The sequence below is a fragment of the Natrix helvetica genome (assembly GCF_964273705.1).
Source record: "Natrix helvetica genome assembly, chromosome: 4".
Lineage (NCBI taxonomy): Eukaryota > Metazoa > Chordata > Lepidosauria > Squamata > Natricidae > Natrix > Natrix helvetica.
The window spans coordinates 77,206,125-77,225,875 of record NC_138550.1 but is presented as its reverse complement, the minus strand read 5'-3'; positions in this window follow the sequence as shown (position 1 = coordinate 77,225,875).

Sequence of the window (19,751 nt, the reverse complement as noted above, 5' to 3'; positions counted from 1 at the left end):
TTTTCTGTTCTGTTCAAGTTTTATTTGCCCAACAATAAGGAATGAAGAGAAAATGAATGGGTATGACTGGAAGTCTCAGTCACATTCAATTGCTTCCTTTCCCCCAATAGTTCCTTAGAACTTCTGGAATTACATCCACACACTATCTGGAATTCTTTGACTTTTAACTATAATACTGTGTATTTGGAATTATTGGAAGTTTGACATTGAATAACGACTCATGGGAACTAATTCTCCCTGTGATACCCCAAAGCAAATTTCTTTTTAGGATTTTTGGAGCGGGAGAGGAATGGTGGTTAAGTATTCCCTAGAACAGGAGTGTCAAACTCAATTTTATTGAGACCTGCTTCAGGGTTATGTTTGATCTCAGGGTGCCAGGGTGGGCATGACCACCTCGACATCACTCGTGTTGGAGGTGCCTGGGGTGGCCCGAGTGCTCTGACAGTGAAAACAGGTTCCTGAACTTCATTTCCAGCTGCAACAGCTCCTGCAATGCTCTGCCAGCAAAAACAAAACTCACAAGGGCTGTGCACTGCTCTCCCGAGCTCCATTTCAAGCTGGGATGGTTTCTTGCAACCCTTTGCTAGTGAAGATGAAGGTCCATTTTCGGCTGCAATGGGCTCCTGCAACCCTCTGCCAGTGAAAATGGAGCTTGGGAAGGCCAACAGAGTCACTGCAGGCTGGTCCTTCGCTGTTTCCAGGATAACCCTGTGGGCCAGATATAAGCACCCCAAGGATTGGATCCTTCCCATGGGCCTTGAGTTTGACACTCCTCCCCTAGAATAATACTATGTTGGAGATTTTTTAAAAAATGGAAAAGAGTTAAATAACTACAATAAAGGAATTTTCTGACAGTATTACCATTTTAAAGCAGGAATAAAATCTGTTAAGTAATTAAGCTCCCCATTAGAAGAGCGAGTATGCAGAGAAGCATAATGTGAGTAATATGGTAGAACACGTACAAACCAGCATACAGATACACTGAATAGTATAGAAATATAGTAGTTTACTATGTAGAAATATAGAGGTATTCAGAGTCCGATTAACAGTCCAAGTCATACACGGTTCAGTAATTCAGTTATCAAAATAGTCAGCCTAACACACAAAGTATAGCTAAACAGTAGCAAACCACAATACCTCAAAATAAACCGACCAGCATCTAACAAAACAGAGAGCTAACAGCCATTCTGGCTCCCTCTTATGGCTGCTTGAGGTAACAAACCAATAACATCTCTTAAGCATTTAAAGTAACAGTAAAGTAATCATAGCTTATATACATTGCCAAGCCAAGCCTAGGGTTACATCCCTAACAAAATCTTTAAAAAAACAACAAATGAAGATGAAGCTGACTCCGGATGGAAAAAATTAAAATTGGTGTGTTACAAAATACATTCCCCCCCCCCAATGGCCTGAAAATGCGAAAAATACTATCTATGAAGTATATTTTAAGTCAATAAAGTTGGGTTATACAACCCTCTCAAAGGAACACTATGCAAATGTTTGAAGCAGTCCTGAAACCTGCTTCTCAAAGTATTGAAGCACTGTATTCTATGGAAGGCTGGACAACTTTAAGGACTTTAAATGTACTGCATGTGTCACCTTTGCATATTCTAGAATGGAATTTTAGAGACCCTCAATGCAACTGCACTAAAGAATTGAAAGAGAAGAGCATCTTGAAACTGTGTTCAAAATGTGTTCTGGTTACTTCATGAAGTAACTCTCCAAATCATTCACATAGACCTTCTGTCAAGAGGTAAAAATTACTATGTATCAAGTTCAGAAGTGGAAAACAAATTGTGGTAAAAAAAATATTTTATTTAAATACTTTATATAGCAATATTACTTATATACTGCTGCATAGCACCTAACAGCATTCTCTGAGGGGTTTACAATGTTACCATATTGCCCCCAACAATCTGGGTCCTCATTTTACTGACTTCGGAAGAATGAGAGCTGAGACAACCTTGAGCCTCAATCCTGGAGTTCAATCATGTGTCATGATTGAACTCCATGCTGTGGGCAGAGTTAGCCTGCAATACTGCATTCAAACCACTGTACCAATCATGGCTCTCTTTATATCATATGTATCCATCAGTTTCTCAAATCATAGACAACTGAGACGAAAGTTCTGATCAGACAATATGGGCCTACATAGATTTCATCATGTGGGCAGTGATAATCAGCACCTGTCTCTCTGCAAGTCTCACTCTGACATTTCTTGTTCATACATACAGCATGACAATCTTCAATAGAGAAACTTTCATGTGTAGAATTACACATGCAAATGCAACCATTTGTCCTGAATTCTGCATAACAAGATTCACACTCAAATGAAAGCTTTCCATTATAGGAAAACGTTTTCCCTGTATGGAAAGGCTTTCTTGCATGTAATTGTACTGTTTTCATAAGTGATCAATGTTCTAATCAGAAGGATCTTCTGCATTTTACACAAAGGGGTCTAGTCTGACTTCCATACTCTAAACAGAACTGAGAACATTTGGTATATTATACATGCTTAACAAGAGTAATAAAACCAGTTGCATTTGCAGTAAATGTTATTCAGTCATTTACATGACACGTCATTACATTGATACACTTGTGAAAATAGCAGAAAAAAGAAGATGAAAAAAAGGATTTTTTGCCCTGAAATTTCAACAAGATATTTTGCCCTTGGCTACAGTTTGTTGGCATTTCTTCGTTACAGAGATATAACTGTACATATCGTATGTTCCTAAAGTCCAAATTGCTGTTTTTATGTTTTTATGGCATTTGAATTACAATTATTGACACCACATAAAATTGACATAGGTTCAGGAATTACTTTGATAGGGAAGCCAGAATACAGTCAGTATCAATTAACATATATAAAAGCATAACTGCTAAAACATATATATTACATTTACTCTAATTGCAATTGATCAACCATAAACTTTGTTTTCTTTAAAGCATTTTACTTCCTTCTCTCGTTTTTGTAGATCAAGGAGAGGATAAAATTATTTTCACTCTTAAAAAACCTTTAAATGTCTTAAAAATAGGTTGAATTCAGCTTTCGGAAAATTAGAAAGGATGTTCTAAAAAAAAGTGGCCTAGGATGTCTGTAGTTTTAAGTTCAGTGTAAAATGCTTGATACGGTTTCCCAAAGAACGATTTATTGTATAAGAGAAACAAATAGATTTGTCAAATAATTTTTAAAGACGTCAAAAGCAAGAATCCTGCAATATTTAAAAATCGCCACTGTTTTAGCAACTCCGCCATTCTTACTGCTAGTCAGAACAACTTATTTTCTTGCTTCTTTTTTGGACAATACAGAAGCTGCAGCCGAGTGAAGAATATAGGAATAAGCATCTTTTGACCACAAACAGATGGGCTTGATAAAGAAAATGTCAGCAAAAATACCAAAGCAATGTGTCACAGCAGTTTTCTGACAGATAGAGGGGAAAGGTAGAAAAATGTTCTATCATGTCCAACAAGGTGTTCTTTTTGAGATTTAAAGATCACTGTGCAACTTTAAACATGTTTGTCACTTTGACTCTGACTGGAACTATCTAGAGCTTCACAAGAACTTTATCAGCTCAGCAGAGGAAAAAAAGCAGCCCATTCACATTTATCTCAGCCAGGTTCCCTTCAAAGCCAACAAATAAATTACAGTGTACATTTGATACAAATTGATTTCTTAACTCAAATAACAATGTTGTCCTCCCAGCCAGGCCATGTGTCACTCATTCGCAAGCCTGAGTGAAAGGCTCAATCTGTCTGTCTGACAGAAATAGGGCCTGACGCGTTTCACCAAGGAATGCTAATAATCCAGGCCTGGCCTGGCCCTTTGTGGGCAGCCCATGATAAGGAAAATCAGCCCATCCTGTCAAATGGTGTGAAGGCCCGATCAGCGTTTGTTCCTACAACACTAACGCGGGCCTTGGAGCTGCTGTCCTATTTCATGTAGTAAATGAGAGGAAAATAAGAAGCCCCAGCCGCTCTGCTTAAGATGCCAGTGTGACTAGGATGAAGCCGAAGTGAAAAGGAAAACCCCATTGAATATCTTGAGCTGATCTTATCAGCCACAGGAGAAATGAGATATTGGCAGGGGCTGTTGAGTCTCTCACAGCTGAGCAGGTTAATAAGGTTGGGAGGCAGGCCACAGGCTAATTGGATTTGCCTTGGCTTGATAAACAGTGGCAGACCTATTGCCAGCAAAACAGAGACAATGCAGCTCTCCATTCTGTCCTGCTCTTTGTTTCTTTTTAAACCATGGCAAGGAAAAGGCCGCTTTCTTAAAGCTAACAGCATCTTCCGAAATTCCCAGATGAAGAGGCCAAAGCAAACTATGAAACAGTAGTTGTGCAGGATTCTGATTTTAATCAAACGGCATTTAACCTGCCTGACCCTCCAAAGTCAGTTCACATCAAAACAGAGCTGCAAAAAAGAGCTAACAAGAAACAGAAAAAAATAACAGCCAATGGGCAATCAAGGAGACTGGCATTAAAGCAAGACAATGGAGACTTTAAAATCCTTCTAAACTTAATGGGTTATTTGCATGAACTTCACTCAGAGTTGGAACATATGACTGTAGAGATGGAGCAATTGTTTGTGAGGATTTGATGATAGTTTCCGCCTGACTTCTTTGTTTATCTCTCTAATACAGTACATATTTTCATAAATAATACTTTATTCTATCATAAATGTGCTTTTTATAGATTCTTCTTATACTCTGATCTAAATGAGAACTATATTTTCTAAATCTTTTTCCAGTTTTCTCCAAATTTACTTAGTTGGCAAGAAATAGTTTTTTGTGGGATGTAGGATGTGTAATTTTAAAGTAGATTTTCAGAAGTAATCTTTCTGCCTTTTATGCCAATAAAGAGTCCCACTATGCACATGAGATGTCACATTGTATCATGGATAATTTTTGTGACTCTGGAAGAGAAAGAAATAACATCTTTTCTGTAATAGTCCTTTTTGTTACTTATTAGCCTGGAATTTATATTTCTGAACACTAAAAATAATACACATTCAAAGAAAGAAGCCCTTTTATTTTCTCAATTGCCTGATTATATATGTTATTTGTTTTCTATATCTTAAAAATATTGAGTGCTTGACAGTGAATCTGTTGTCACTAAATGCAAACCAGAAGGCATAACCTGTGTTGAAATCCAGTTTTTATATGTTGTTTCTATTTCTTAAAAATATTGAACACGATGAACTTCAATTCCTGAAAGTGAATCTGTTGTCACTAAATGCAAACCAGAAGGCATAGCTTGTGCTGAAATCCAGTTTTGGAAAGAAATCTGGTGCTCTGTGTTCCTTTTATGTAAGGATCACTGTAACAAGGAAGGACATCCTGAAATTATGAGAATCATCTCAATGGTTTGTTCCCCCCCCCCCCCCATATTGTCTGCATTTGGATCTATGGAAGGATTTAATGTGAGTGAGACAGCATCTTGGGACTCTTTATGCAGAAAGAGGGTCTTATTGCTTGGAAGCTAATAAAGAGTAGGGGCAGAACAGGAGCTTGCGATTTTGCTCACTGGCTGTGGATAAAAAATACTTCCTGTTGTGCATTTGGACGGAGCATTGAGACCTCTGCTGATTTGGTTGCTTTGCTGAAGATATTTATGAGTTCATGATTATTTATTATCCCTTAGATCTTTCTGGAATACTGTGAAGTAAGCCAAGGATAAATTGTTGTTTTTGGAATCATGATTAGGAAATCATTGAAAGCAAGGCAGGTATTATGAAAGCAGTGCTTACTTTTTTTTCTTGCTGAATTCAATGATATCTTGACTGCTTGCTATGTGATTGCCTCATCAAGGGACTTCAAGGTGAAATTATCCATGCTGCTCTCCCTCTGTGCCACATCCATTTTTTTTTTCTTATTGTACTGCTAACATGATGAACTGCTAATACAGCCTTTTGTAATACAAAAGAAGTATTAGTCAAGACTATTAGAAAGTCAGAATCTATATAAAGTGAAATACAGGATGGTTATTAAGCTTTTCTAAAATTGCTTGTTTTTTAATCTCACACCACTGAAAAGCTTCCAATATTAAATTCCATTTTCACTTAGGAATCAGGTGATAAAAATATCTGAGGGATCTTTTTGGTTTCAGACGACTAATGTTGGCTGTATCTATTGTTGTGAAGATCAGCTCTTATAAAAATCATCTGCTGCTAGACTTACTAAATACAGGAATGGTTCACAACTCTCTCCTACTTACTAAACAATTCCATTTCAAGAATAGGAAGGATGGCAAAAAGTGATTGATTAACAAGATTTCAACCTTTGTGGGGCGGGGAAGTGTTCATTCAATTTTTTAAAAAATAACTTAACTAACCACTTCATGGTTTCATTAGCATTCAGAATAACTTTTAATATTTAGAAGAACTTTCTACATTGCTCACATTATGTGTTATAGTTGGCTCTGCCTTCAGTCACTAGTCTAACAACTTTTACTTGTCTGAAAATGTAATAAATGATATATTAGTATCATGATGACAGATGTTAGTGTAATAGCTAGTTAACATGTAGATATTGTGAAATAAGCCAAGGATAAATAGTTATATTTTTTTTCAGTCTCCACTATATTCCAGATACAAATGTCTACACATTCAGGTAAATTGGAGATATATTTAAACTTAATTTATGAACTTGTTTCAAAAAATCCATATTCAACTAAACAATTCAGACATCAATTACTCTTTGACATTCCATATAGAGGTAGATTTATTCATTTCATTCACTTCAAACAAAATGTTTTAAGAGATTTGGTCCAATTACAGCACTTAATTCTCAACCTATCAAGTATACAAGATGTTAAGTAATCAAGTGGCATTGTGTTTAAATCTATTAAAATTCTGTAGAAAATAGGAACTAAAGTTATGTCAAATTTTAACTACTTAAAATCTGACATTAAGAAATTGTTATGGTCAATACATTTTCCTGGCATTGTCTGATCATCTTTTTAATCCTTTAGAAATTTTATAGGCTAAGAATTGGCCATCTTTTTCTTCAATGCACTGATGTAATTTTCCTAGCTAATACAGCTGTTTTTGACATGACACAGTAACTTCTGGGAAACAGTCTCTTTAGTTCATTAGCTATTGTCAATCTGTATATAATTTCTCTGCAGGTATAAAAATATATCAAAGAAAGGTAAACTTTGATTCTCTTCAATTTGTTGTGTAGCCCAGCAGTTCTAAAAATCTAAATTGTGTCATTCATAAAAGCAGAATATAAGTTAACTACCTAATCATCGAAAGTCCTTTGTATAGAATTCACTAACTTTATACCCAATATTCTTTCAGGGCTAAAAATGATGTCAGAGGCCAGCTTTTAGTGATACCTTCCAACATAATGGAATACCCAGCATACTCACAAATCTTCCACATCCTTTTTTAATACACTGGGATTCTGAGTTCTGATTCCTCCTGGCTGAATATATTGAACATATTAGCCTAGGGAATTAAAATAACACAAACCAGAATTCCAAATATTGATAGTGGCTTGTGATCATGCTTTAAAGCCTCAATGGTATTTTGGGAATATAATGGAAGTTACATCTGGTCCGATCACATATTGGGGAAAATATCCATCTTTGGGTAACACCATGAAGATAGAGGAAAGCAAAAACTAATGTACTATATGTAGAAACACTCTTACCAAGAGAAAGGGAGAGAAAAACAAAAGAGGTAATACAAACAGTGGCTACCAGTTTATTTTATTTTCTATTTCTACCAGTTTAGTTTATTTTCTATTTCTTCCACTAATGATAATGTTCCTAGGTTTACAATTTCAGCTGGCATTAAAATATTTCTAGAGTTTAAAAACAAATGTTTGTAGCAGGCTGACTTTTGTTTTTGTATGCATCTTTAAATTCTGAAATTGTTTTTCAATGAGTTTTCTGGAGATGTAGGAAAATCCATCAAGACTTTATATATACTGTATTTTAATAGTTGAGTATAAGTTACCTTATTCAAATGACGTGTTTGTGCAATGCATGAAGGTGATGACTTTAACTTAAAGTTCATTTTATCAAATTAAGTATATGTGAAACTAAAAATTACTTGTTCAAGACAAAGGAGGGAACTACAAATTTCATCAAGGCACCACTTGTTTATTATTATCTCTTCTTAGTTACTATTTTTCTTAAAGTTTAGCAGTACAAAACAACAAAATAAAATGAATGCATTCTTTAGGTGATCTCAGGTAAATAGAATTAATGTGCACAACACATTATATGGTCCATCAGACATACCTATCCAATTGAGGAAGTAAAAACCATCACTTGAAATAAATATTTTAATCAGAAAAAAACCATCTTAATAATGGGATATTACAATGTTCTCTTCTAAATTTAGTCTCTAAAACTACACCAGCACCAGTGGTGGGTTATGACCGGTACACCCTGATACGGGTGTAACGGTGCCTGCCAGGAGCACTGGGTACTGTTCTGGTATGGTGCTCCGGAGGGCCCATCTGTTCATTCATTACAGATCTCAGTAAATCTGAGGAGGTATGTAGAATCATGCTGTATACATCAGCTTTGAGAAAAATGGTTTACTTGGTGAACAGACAAAAATAAATAATAAATAAATCTGACTATTGTGGGGGATAGTAACAAACACATTCTTATTTCTATTATCGGACTCAGAGATTTGAAGCAAGCTTTTTGAAGAATGGAAATGCAGTAAACAAAATAAGAAAGAGATAATTAGGATCAGGGTTTGACAAATGGGTAAACATATGAATCCAGATATCTGTCAAAATCCATCTCTTTCCCTTACTTCTATCTGTATCCCATGTTAAGAGTTATTGAAGAATATTTTTTCCACTGTCAAGAAATGTGCCAATTATATTCCTTAATTTGTTCCATATTAAAGATACAAGGATTGCACCACTCATGGGCCATCTTACTGAGATAAATTAGAGTTTGGCTGTCAGGACCAAGCAAATTTGCCTGGAATACTTTGTGCATCTCATTGGAGGAGAGTTCATTGAATTAGCTGTCTAAGTGTTTCTTTATCATAAAATAAATCAGGAGACAATACAGCGAAGAACATGATTCTCCCACCTATCAACCATATCTGTTTCTTTATTACCATATTTTGGGGGCTATAAGATGCACTTGACTATAAAACACACATTAGCATTAGAGGAGGAAAACAAGAAAAAAATCTTCCTCTGCTTGCCAGCATCCATTTGGTATTCATCTGACTAGCACCTTGCAGCAAACAGCAAACAGCCTGGTCAGCTTCAGCACGTTATCACAGCCCCAGCACGTGGCTCGTCAGGGCTCAGCTCCATTGTGCCCACCACCAGTCAACTGAGTTGAGCTGCTGCTGCTGCTTGGGAGCACTGGAGCCTTCGCTGCTGAGCAGCTGATTGGCAGTTGGATTGGCCTCCCGGTATACTACTAATTAGCTGTTCTAGGCAGCAGGGATCACTGCTACCTGTTCACCATGGCCCATTCGCCGCCATTCACAATGGATGGGCTAAAGTGAATGGGCGGTGGCAGCCATGATAGATGGTGATAGGCAGCAGCAGTGATCCCCGCCACTTAGAACAGCTGATCAGCACCGCACCAACTCCCCTCCGCCTGCCGTAATATTCACTTTATAAGACGCACAGACATTTCTACCCACTTTGGAGGGGGAGTGTGTCTTATAGTTAGAAACATATGGTATTTTAGTTACTGCATTCCTCTTCTTCAAAAAGCTTGCTTTAAATCTCTGAGACCAAAAAGAGAAAGAATTTTCATATGTGTCATTCTCTAAACCTTTTACTTGCTGTTATTAAACACTGCCTACTTCTACTGAATATTTGTTTTCTTGACTTTCCTATTACTAATCCTCAAAAATAATAAACAATATTAGGAAAACCAAACCAAGTGTTTTCTTCTGAAAGCTTCCAGCTGTTCTTAGAATTTACAAATTCAGGAGGAGACTATTCTATCACAGCCAGAATTTATAAACTTAACTTGATCGTCTTCTGAAGAATTTATGAATCATGGTTAATAATCAGCTTTAGGCCCTTCTGAGGGAACAATCACATTTTGAAGCTGGAGAGGTCCAGTAAATAGCCTAGAGGAAATGACCCTGCATCTTATTAAGCACAACAACTCACTACTGTAGGACTTTATGTCAAAGGTAAAACATTCTCTGTAAGAGTCAGAGAGCATAGAGCAATTCTTTTAAAATGCTTTATTACTGTAAGAATGAAAGAGCATGATATGATTTTGCTTTTTTTTTTGAAGAAAAGTAGAGTGAGGTGGTTTTTTTTGCTATGCTTTTTGTCTTTTCTTAAAAGTTACTCCTTACTTTGCCTTTCCCCTTTCTTTGCATTTATTCTTTCTTATATTCATTACTGTCCACCTTCTGAAAGCTTTTATCTTTCTTTTATCTATTTCTTATGCCTTTGGCTAAAATAAGACTTAGCTTCTTTCTATTTCAGGAATCTGCAGAGAAGCACAGTTTATCTTATGTTACACCAACCTTCTATTTTCCTATTTAAATGGCAGATATAGATTGAAAATCAGATTTGGGGGTCAGGGAAATGATTTTGAGTTTATTGTCATTTAGGCCTATCTAGAAATTTTTGCTGCATAGAAAAGGAAAATCTAACAGGCTATCCAAAGGCAATCTGAAAATTGTTTGCTTTTATAACTGAATAGTTTTCAAACAGCTAATTTTGCTAGTTCTTTTTTCCTCCTTTGCTACAGTTATTTCAATTTACACACACAGACACACACAGAGACACACACAGACACAAGTTATTAGCATTCCATTTTATTCTCAATCAGGAAACTAATAATTGTCTTCCATTTTTAAGCAAAAAGATACAGTTGGTAATATTGGATGGAAGCACTACATTCTTAGTTTACATTGTTCAATGTGAATATGCATAACTAAATATCATTTTGTCTTTTAGTATTGCTAAAAATGAATACACAATTTGCTTTTTTTTATCCACAATTGTTTAGTCCTTGCTGTGCTTATAAATCATATTACAGCTATAGCCTTTAAGAATGCATCAGTCCTAGCTGTTTGACTAATCTGTTTGTGTATCATTATTCCATTTTTTAAAACCAAGTGTACACTAGTTCACAAAATATATAGTATACCAATAATATAATATCAACAATATCAGTAAACAAGCAGGAGCAATAAAAGGTAAGATTTAGGAAAAATGTAGCAATAAGATATGCAGACTTATATACTCTACTGGCCTGTAATATAGGTATTAGGCAAGTTATTATGCCACATCCTTTTATTTAAATCGCTTTTATACTTGTTTATTGTAATCTGTCTAGAGAACCTTATCTAAGGGTATGGCAAATGAATCTGATAAGTAAATAATAAACAATTCAGTAAATATGCAGGCAAAGAAACCAGTCTTGGCATACACATTAATCATTAAATAAAGAACCCGATAAACAATGTCCATCTACCAGGACAGCATGGAAGCCAGTTAGAAAATTGGTAATTGCGATGAAGTAATATTAACCAAAGGTTTTCAGGGGCTGCACTTAGTTCCCCCCCCCCGCTCCTTCCTTCTTAACTGACTACTGTCAGTTACAGTTTTTAAATTTTTATCATCTCTATCTCAGCACACATATGAACAAAGTACAATGCATTTAAACTTATAGTGATATATATGTGTATATATATTTCTGATGTAGAGGCAAATATGCCAAGAAATATATTTAAAAACCCTCATATTTTTTTTCTTTACAAGCATTCTGCTTTGGAAATCTAACCTGCATACAAAACTTTTAAAGGACCAAATTCAGCCGTGTAAAAGACTAACATTTAGTCTTATTTCATAAATTTAAAGCATTGTCTAAGTATTAAAGATGTTGAATAGTATGTTGTTGTGTCAACTTTCACTAATTTCTGGACAATAATAAAAATCCACAGAGTACTCTGTCTTTTGGTGTTTTTTATAAACTAAATTAGTATTATCTCCAGTGACATGAAAAATGAATAGTTTGAAGAAAGCATTGTAAATGGGGATGGGGATGGGGATCTGATATCAGATAAAATATCACCATAACGGCAAGTGGGCCATTGTTTCATTTTTTACAGATTTTGATGAACCATTTAAAATGCTTCTGAAGATAGCGTCCAATTTGTCCCAAAAGAGATTGAGAATGTGAGTCACAAGAATTGCTTCTCAATTTTCATTAAATGTTGCTGAATCAATACTGCTGACTAACTATGATCCACAAAATAATGATTTTTCAAAAAGTCAGATATACAGAAAGTCCCTGAGTTAAGAATTTATTTATTTATTTTTATTTATTTAGTTTGTCACTCATGTACAAGATAACAGGAGTAAGAATAAACATGAATAAGAACACGGGAAATGGATACAAATAAATGGGGACAGTAGGACAGAGATGTTAGGCATGCTGGGGCTCTTATACACACCCCTACTGACCTCTTAGGAATGGGGTGAGGTCAACGGTAGACAACCCTTAGTTATAAACAGGCTGCCTATTACTAACATCGGTGGGCAGCACTGTCCTTCCTTGAGCTGATGAACTGCAGAAGCCATGCAGCGTTTTTATGAAGCAATGAAGCCATTTTAATATACAGCTTGTTTTCAGTGGTTCATGAAAACACCATGTGGCTTCAGCAGTTTGTCTTTTGGAAAAAGGACTGTGCTGTCTGTCATTTTTAGTAATAAGCAGCCCGTAAGCATGAATTCTGACTCACATACAAATTCAAGTTAAAGATAGATTTAGGAAAGGAACTAGTTCTTAATCTGGGAACGGCCTATATATCCAAGAGGCCAAGATGAAATCTATGGCATGCTTGGAAATGGGTATTTCTCGCACAGAGTTTCTTTAGATGACTCTGAAGCCAGAATAAATAAAATATCCTTGGTAGGATAACGTATATCTGTCTCTTGAACTCATTCCCTGTGACAATGAAATTGTGATGCATAGGGGAAAGGATCACCAGGTAAGAGAAGCAAAGCTTTTGAAAAAAATATCAAGTCTTTCTATCAGCACAAAGGAATAGACTCTTTGACTACAGAATATTTGACAATATTACAAGTTGCTTTGAACAGTGAGATGGGTGGGGAAATAATAAATAAATAAATAAATAAATAAACAAACAAACAAACAGCAAACAAACATTTCATTCAGCAATATATTAAGCCACTTGGTAGAGATGGGCGACTGTAGAAATTGAATAACTAACTAAACAAATAAAGCCCAAATTCTGATTAATATACAACTGGTTCCACTGGTTCAGGATTCTATTTTTGCAGTAACAGAATATGAAATTTAGTCTTTCAGAATAAGGAGAAGTTTCTATGTATTAACCTTACATTAATTAAAGGCCAGTCAACTTGTTGTGTATGGAACTTCCAGCAAATGTTTTGTAGGCTTCATATCTGAGATGGAAGAGATTCTGAGATGGAAGTGTACATAGTCCCAGATATCCTATAACTTTAAGTTACAAGTAGTCTATCCCAGAAAAGTGCTGTAAGAAAAACAGAGTTGGTCAGCTTGTCAGGTTGTGCTGTGAAATAAAATGCATGCATACATGACTGACTAACCAAAAAGAAGCAATTCTGTTCTAGCAATAATTGTTGTATAAAGGACTTGAAGTGGAAATTCCTAATCTAGGCTCATTGATTGTCTGGCAGGGTATTTTCTTCAGACATAGAATTATATTTATTTATCATATTTAGATATTGCTGGGCTTAAAAAAACAATACTTGGTGACTTACATATATATTTTTAAATCCAAAAGACAAGAGAAGCACAATTTACCATAATACAACAGGTAGAGCAGTTGCCATTCATTCACAGGCTTCCTGGAAGAAGCCTCTTTTCATTAGTTTTGGAAGGTCAACAATGAGGATGCCAGAGGGAGACTAATTTCTGTAGGGAGGCTGTTTCATAATATGGGCACTAAAAATGAAAATAATAATAAACGTATATTTCATAAGTCTCCAGTATCTTCACTTCAATACTTGGGAACCATTAGGAGACACTGGTAACATGTGTACGATGGGTGAATAGGGTAGGGCATTTCTATGAGGAGAAGGTCATTCTGAAGATGGGTAGATGCTAAACATCTATGGTTTTACAGATTAGAAGCAGCAAATTTGATCATTCATTCATTCATCCATTTGTTCAATCTGTATAATTGCGTGTTTCAAACCACTGAGTCTGGTTAGAAAACAACCATAAAAATAAGTAAAACATGGAGGCGGTACTTGATCTCATGACGACACGACATGCAATCTTGGGGCTCCAGGATTGCTGTTGTTATCTCTGTTACTGGAGGTCCTTTTTGGATCTAAACCATTCTGAAGGAATTGTGATAGAGAAGAGCATGTCCTGCTGATCTCGGGAACATCGCAAAGTCCCTGATCGATCCAGAAGAAAGCTCTTTTTGCCGGCTAGAAGAGAAGCAGTCAAAATGGCTGCAGAAGGTTGGGACAGCCCCCTGAAATGGAAGCAGAACAGGAGAGACAGTGTGTCAAAATGGTGAGAAAAATCCTTATTATTAGAGAAGAGAAAACCCAAAAAACTTAGTTAAAGTAAAATTGAAGACAGAAGGAAGTAAGCGGTGAATTAGCCTTGGTTTAAAACTATCGTGTTATCTTTTTCACTGTAATTTTGTTTGTTTTCTATGGATAGACTTTTTACAAATGCCTCTTACTTTTAAACTGGACTGGTCTTTCCCCCCCCCCCTTTTCCTCTATACTTTTTCATTTTTTTGTATTTGTGGATTAAAAGTTTCTTTCCTCACATGGTTCAGCTGGATCGTAATTTGTAAACATTTTTTTCTGCTCTTCCGGAGTTCGGAGCTTAGAAAGAGAGGCAAAAACAGAGGGCAAGGATGTAACACTGCCATCTAGAGGCTAGAGGCTTGGCAACATTTGATAATGCAAAGCTATTGGCTTTGTTTACTGAAAGGGTCAGTGGAAAACGTCTTGTTTATACAGGTGTTTCTTTGAAAGAAAGAGAAAGCTTTGACCTGAAAAACTTTACTGAATTGTTTGAAACCTAACAAAAGCCTTGGATGTTTTAGTGGCAGTGTTTATAACCAGGAAAAATGGCCCAATATTAAGAAGAAAAGGGACTAACATTGCAAAGAATTATGCTAGAAATTCAAAAAGTCTTAATAATCACAGAGAGAATTGAAAAGAGACTTGGAATTATAGATCAAAATACAGAAAGTGCGGAGGGAAGAGTTGAGAATACTTATAAAACAATGATGAAATTTGAGGACAGAGTTAAAAAACTACAGAGACATATGAAAGTGATAAGAAAATTGTTGACACTGACAGCAAATCGAGAGTGGAGGGAAATGATAAGTGCAAAATATGGAAAGGAGAGATTGATGAACTGGAACTCTATCTCAGAAGTCAAAATATAGCTGAAGAAAGGGGAGAAAATTTGGCAGAAACAATGGGAATGATTTTGGCAGAAGCACCAGCGATAACAAAAGTCAAGCTGATGAAAGGAACAGATAGCGGGTTTTGAATCTTTATAAGATATGCAATGAATAACAAGTTGTCAAGAGAAGTCCACATAAGTCTTATCAAGAAAACACTTAGAATAAAGATTCTACAAATGGCAAGAGATATTGGACTGCACTATTTCTGGAAGGATACAGGATGATGAAATGAAATGTCACAATAAAATTTAGTTAAATGTAGTTAAATTTTGAGTACTATGTATAAGACAAAGTAATAATAGCTGTAGCCAAATAAATGATTAATAATGATAATAAAGTATTTATATATACTAGATTGATAATATGAAATTTTATACAAACTGCAAGTGAGGATGATGGAGATGATGTTGAAAAACCTTTTTATAAAAGATAAATAATTCTATATAGAATAGAATATAAATATGTAATATCATTGGATGATTTCAGGATGATGTAATGAAATGCCATAATATAAATTTACTTCAAATTTAATATGCTTCATATAAAAAGGATGTGATAATAGCTATGCTTAATGGATGTTTAACAATTATAACAATTTGTATACATGTATATTAGATTGATGATACTAATAATGGAAAAAAAACATGTAATTAAAAATTATTAGAGAATGTTATCAATGCTAAAATGATTTAGAATAGGATATAAAAATCTTTATTATTGGATATATTGAAGATGATATAATGAATCATTATAATATAAATGGATACATATTTAGAATACCTTGTTTAAAATGGAGAAACAATGGTGATAATCAAACAAAGTATAATAATAATGTATACAAAGATATTTGATTGACAATATGTGAATTTTGATAAAGCTCAAGTGATGACTATGGAAAGGACACAGAAAGACCTTGTAACCAATCAACACACTGTATGAACACAGTTGAAGGGGTTTTTATGTTATATGTTTTGTGTGTTTGTGTTTGTTTGAAAATAAAAAAAATATATTTAAAAAATAAATAAAACATAATACAGAAAAGAAATCAAATACGAATTGTATATATGTGAATGATTTGCAAGCATTAGGAAATCATGGGATTGATCACAGTTATGAATAATACTAGTAATCTGATTTTCTATTGAGCACTATTCTAAGTGATCATTTGAACTTCACTATTATGTTTTCTATATGTGGGCATAGGATCTTCTGCTTGGGCAGCGGGTTGGTTTAGAAGATCTCCAAGGACCCTTCCAACTCTGTTATTATATATTTTGTCTCTGTGTGTATATGCATATGTCCTTTCCCCACAAAAGAGTGAAGATAAAAGAAGATGCAAATTTGTATATGCTATTTTTATATTTCAATATCAGGCATCACCTTGCCAGTATCTGTCCAGAAAGTCTTGGGGTGGTCTATTGTTATGAAAACAACAAACTTTTGGACTTCTATTTTTTACCTAATGTATAATAAAACAAATGCAGAAATTATGAAAACGTAGTTAAGTAATCATGCCAAAATTTCCATTGGCTGATCTTTCCAAAACTATTCAGCACAGACATTTCTGAGAATGGCAGATAATATAACTGGAATGGACTAATGCTAATATCTATACCTTTTGATGGTTAATTGCCTTAAAACACTAAATCAGAGACAGAGTATTTCAGCAATGTGCTTTTATATTATTTAGGAAAGCTTTGGAATAAAAGTTCACAGTGATGATAGATCAACCTTCCTGGTCATAAAACTTATCCTTCCGACCAGTCACTTGAAGTTATTTTTAATATTCAATCATCTTCAGCTGAATGAACTGAGTCTTCCCTACAGCAGTACAATGCTGCTATTATCTATTATACAGTTACACCAAAGAGAAACATCTCCTTAGGCACATCTAGAGGATCATGAGGTTTAGCTACTTCCTCAGTATCTAGCAGATGAAAGGCTGTTAATTTGTCTTTGGTCTTATTGTTACAGAAAAGCACAATAAAGTTATATTGGTTGGCGACTCTACTGGAATTCTATTTAGAAATGCTTACTTTTTCTTCCTTGGACTGCTGCAGCAGTCTACAACCACAATTAGAGGTTTTAGGAAAAGTGCCTGGATACAAAATTAATGCTATTGTGACACCTTCAGAACTCTCAGTAGAATTTTAGTTATATACAGTAAAAAAAATCCAACCCATTGTATGTACTAGAATTTATTTTGTTTTGTGTAAATGTATGAGTTGCATATGGACATCTACAAATATGGAGGAGGCCCTAGCTTTAAGTGAGAGACAAAGGCTCTTGGACTAGCACCAGTTTGGATGGGATATTGATTACATGGCTTCTCTCTCTTAAAAAAAAAGCTTTCCTAATTGTCAACTGTGGGGAAAACACCAATTAATTTATTATATTTTCAACATACAAAGATCAGCAAGAGTGATCATGATCAGTAGGACCCGTCCCACCTGCACTTAATAGATTCTTTTTTTGGGGTAAATTGTCTCAATTTAGGAGGCTATATCAAGTCTGCATCTTCAATTATGTTGGAAAGGATTTAAAGCCTAGTCCAAGTTTGTGAGCGTGGAGGTCCAGAGTTTTAATAGGTTTAACTGGTGCTTAAACCATTTATTTTTCCCATTACACTCATCAGCTAAAATGCAAAGGTGCTTCAAACCTCTTCCTATTCTGAGGTAATTCTGAGGACTCTTAGATCCACAAATGGGATCCTGGGAGATTATATGCAGTTTGCAGTCTGTATCTATTCATTTCTGCTTTAGAAGAAAGGAGAGGGAGGTAAGTGGTGGATAAGCAGTGCTTTTTTTAAAAAAATGGACCTTCCGCTTTTCCTTTTTAATTATCAGCATTAATAGAGAGCAACATGAAATATAGAGCAACTTATTGACTCCTACCGGTTGAGTTTCTGAATCCAAAGCTACAGAATTTGTAGAATCTGTAAACTTTCGGATCTCTTAAATGGGGAGCGGAGGGCAGGCAGTCGAAACAATATTTTACATTGCTAGGATGTTAAGAAAATCAAGTCTGTAGCATTTTGCCAGGCCTATGAAAACCAGATCAAATGTGCTAATACAGGTAGTCCTCAACTTACAGCAGTTCATTTAGTGACCGTTTAACGTTACCATGGCACTGAAAAAAGTGACATAAGACTGTTTTTCACAGTTATGACCTTTGCAGCATCCCCATGATCATGTGATCAAAATTCAGATGCTTGGCAACTGGTTCATACTTATGACCGTTGCTATGCCCGAAGATCATGTGATCACCTTTCGTGACTTGCTAATAAACAAAGTCAACAGGGAAGCCAGATTCACTTAACAATCAGATTACTAACTTATCAACTGCAATGATAAGATCTTAGCTATGATGCAACTTGGTATTTTTGCTTTGGGAAGTTGGCATGATCAGTTTCAGCTTTGACTTATTCACAATTTCCTCATAAGACCAAAATGCAGTTTGGAGATTCAACTGCTCAATTAGTATAGAACAGGTGTGTCAAACTTATGGCCCATGGCCTGGATGCGTCACGTGCTGGCCACGCCCACCTCTGTTTTAGCGAAGGGGGAAAAAGTCATGATATGTCACATGATGACAATGCGATGCCACGAGTTTGACACCCGTGGTATAGATTTATTTTTTATTCCTAGCTTGAAATAGAAATAATTTCCTACTTTGTAATTTAGAAAAGGATGATCATATCATACTTTATATCATACCCAGATTATTATTGTATTACTATTATTACTTATTTTTATTAATTTCATTCCTTCTACATTGTGTTTTTATTTTCTGTAAGCCACCTAGAGTCTCTGTGAATGAGTAGGCAGTTATATAAATGTTCCTAGATGAATGAATGAATGAATGAATAAATAAATAAATAAATAAATAAATAAAAATTCATGATATAAAATTATAATTTAATTTATAAGAAGTTGTGCTTCCTTTGATGGTTATGTTTTTAACTATGTATAGTTAGGTCTTAACTCCATGAATAACATCTGATGATTTTCAAATCAAATTTGACTAAATCAATTGCAGAATTTCTCCAATTGTAGGTAGAGGTATCCTGGGTATGGATTTAAAAAGGGCTTAAGATCACTTGAAGTAGTGGGTCTTCAGATTGTTCATTCTTGAATTAAGAAAATTACTAGAAGGAAAGCCATCTAGATGAAGAAAAGAAGCTTTGAGGAGCAGTGATCACTGGGTTTGTGAAAAAAAAATAGAAAAAATGTTTCTATTGAAAGAAGCTTTGATCAAAACAGATTCACATACTGAAACAGAAACTCACTTTGGTAAAACAAATCAAGTCAAATGGCTTTGAATTTTTG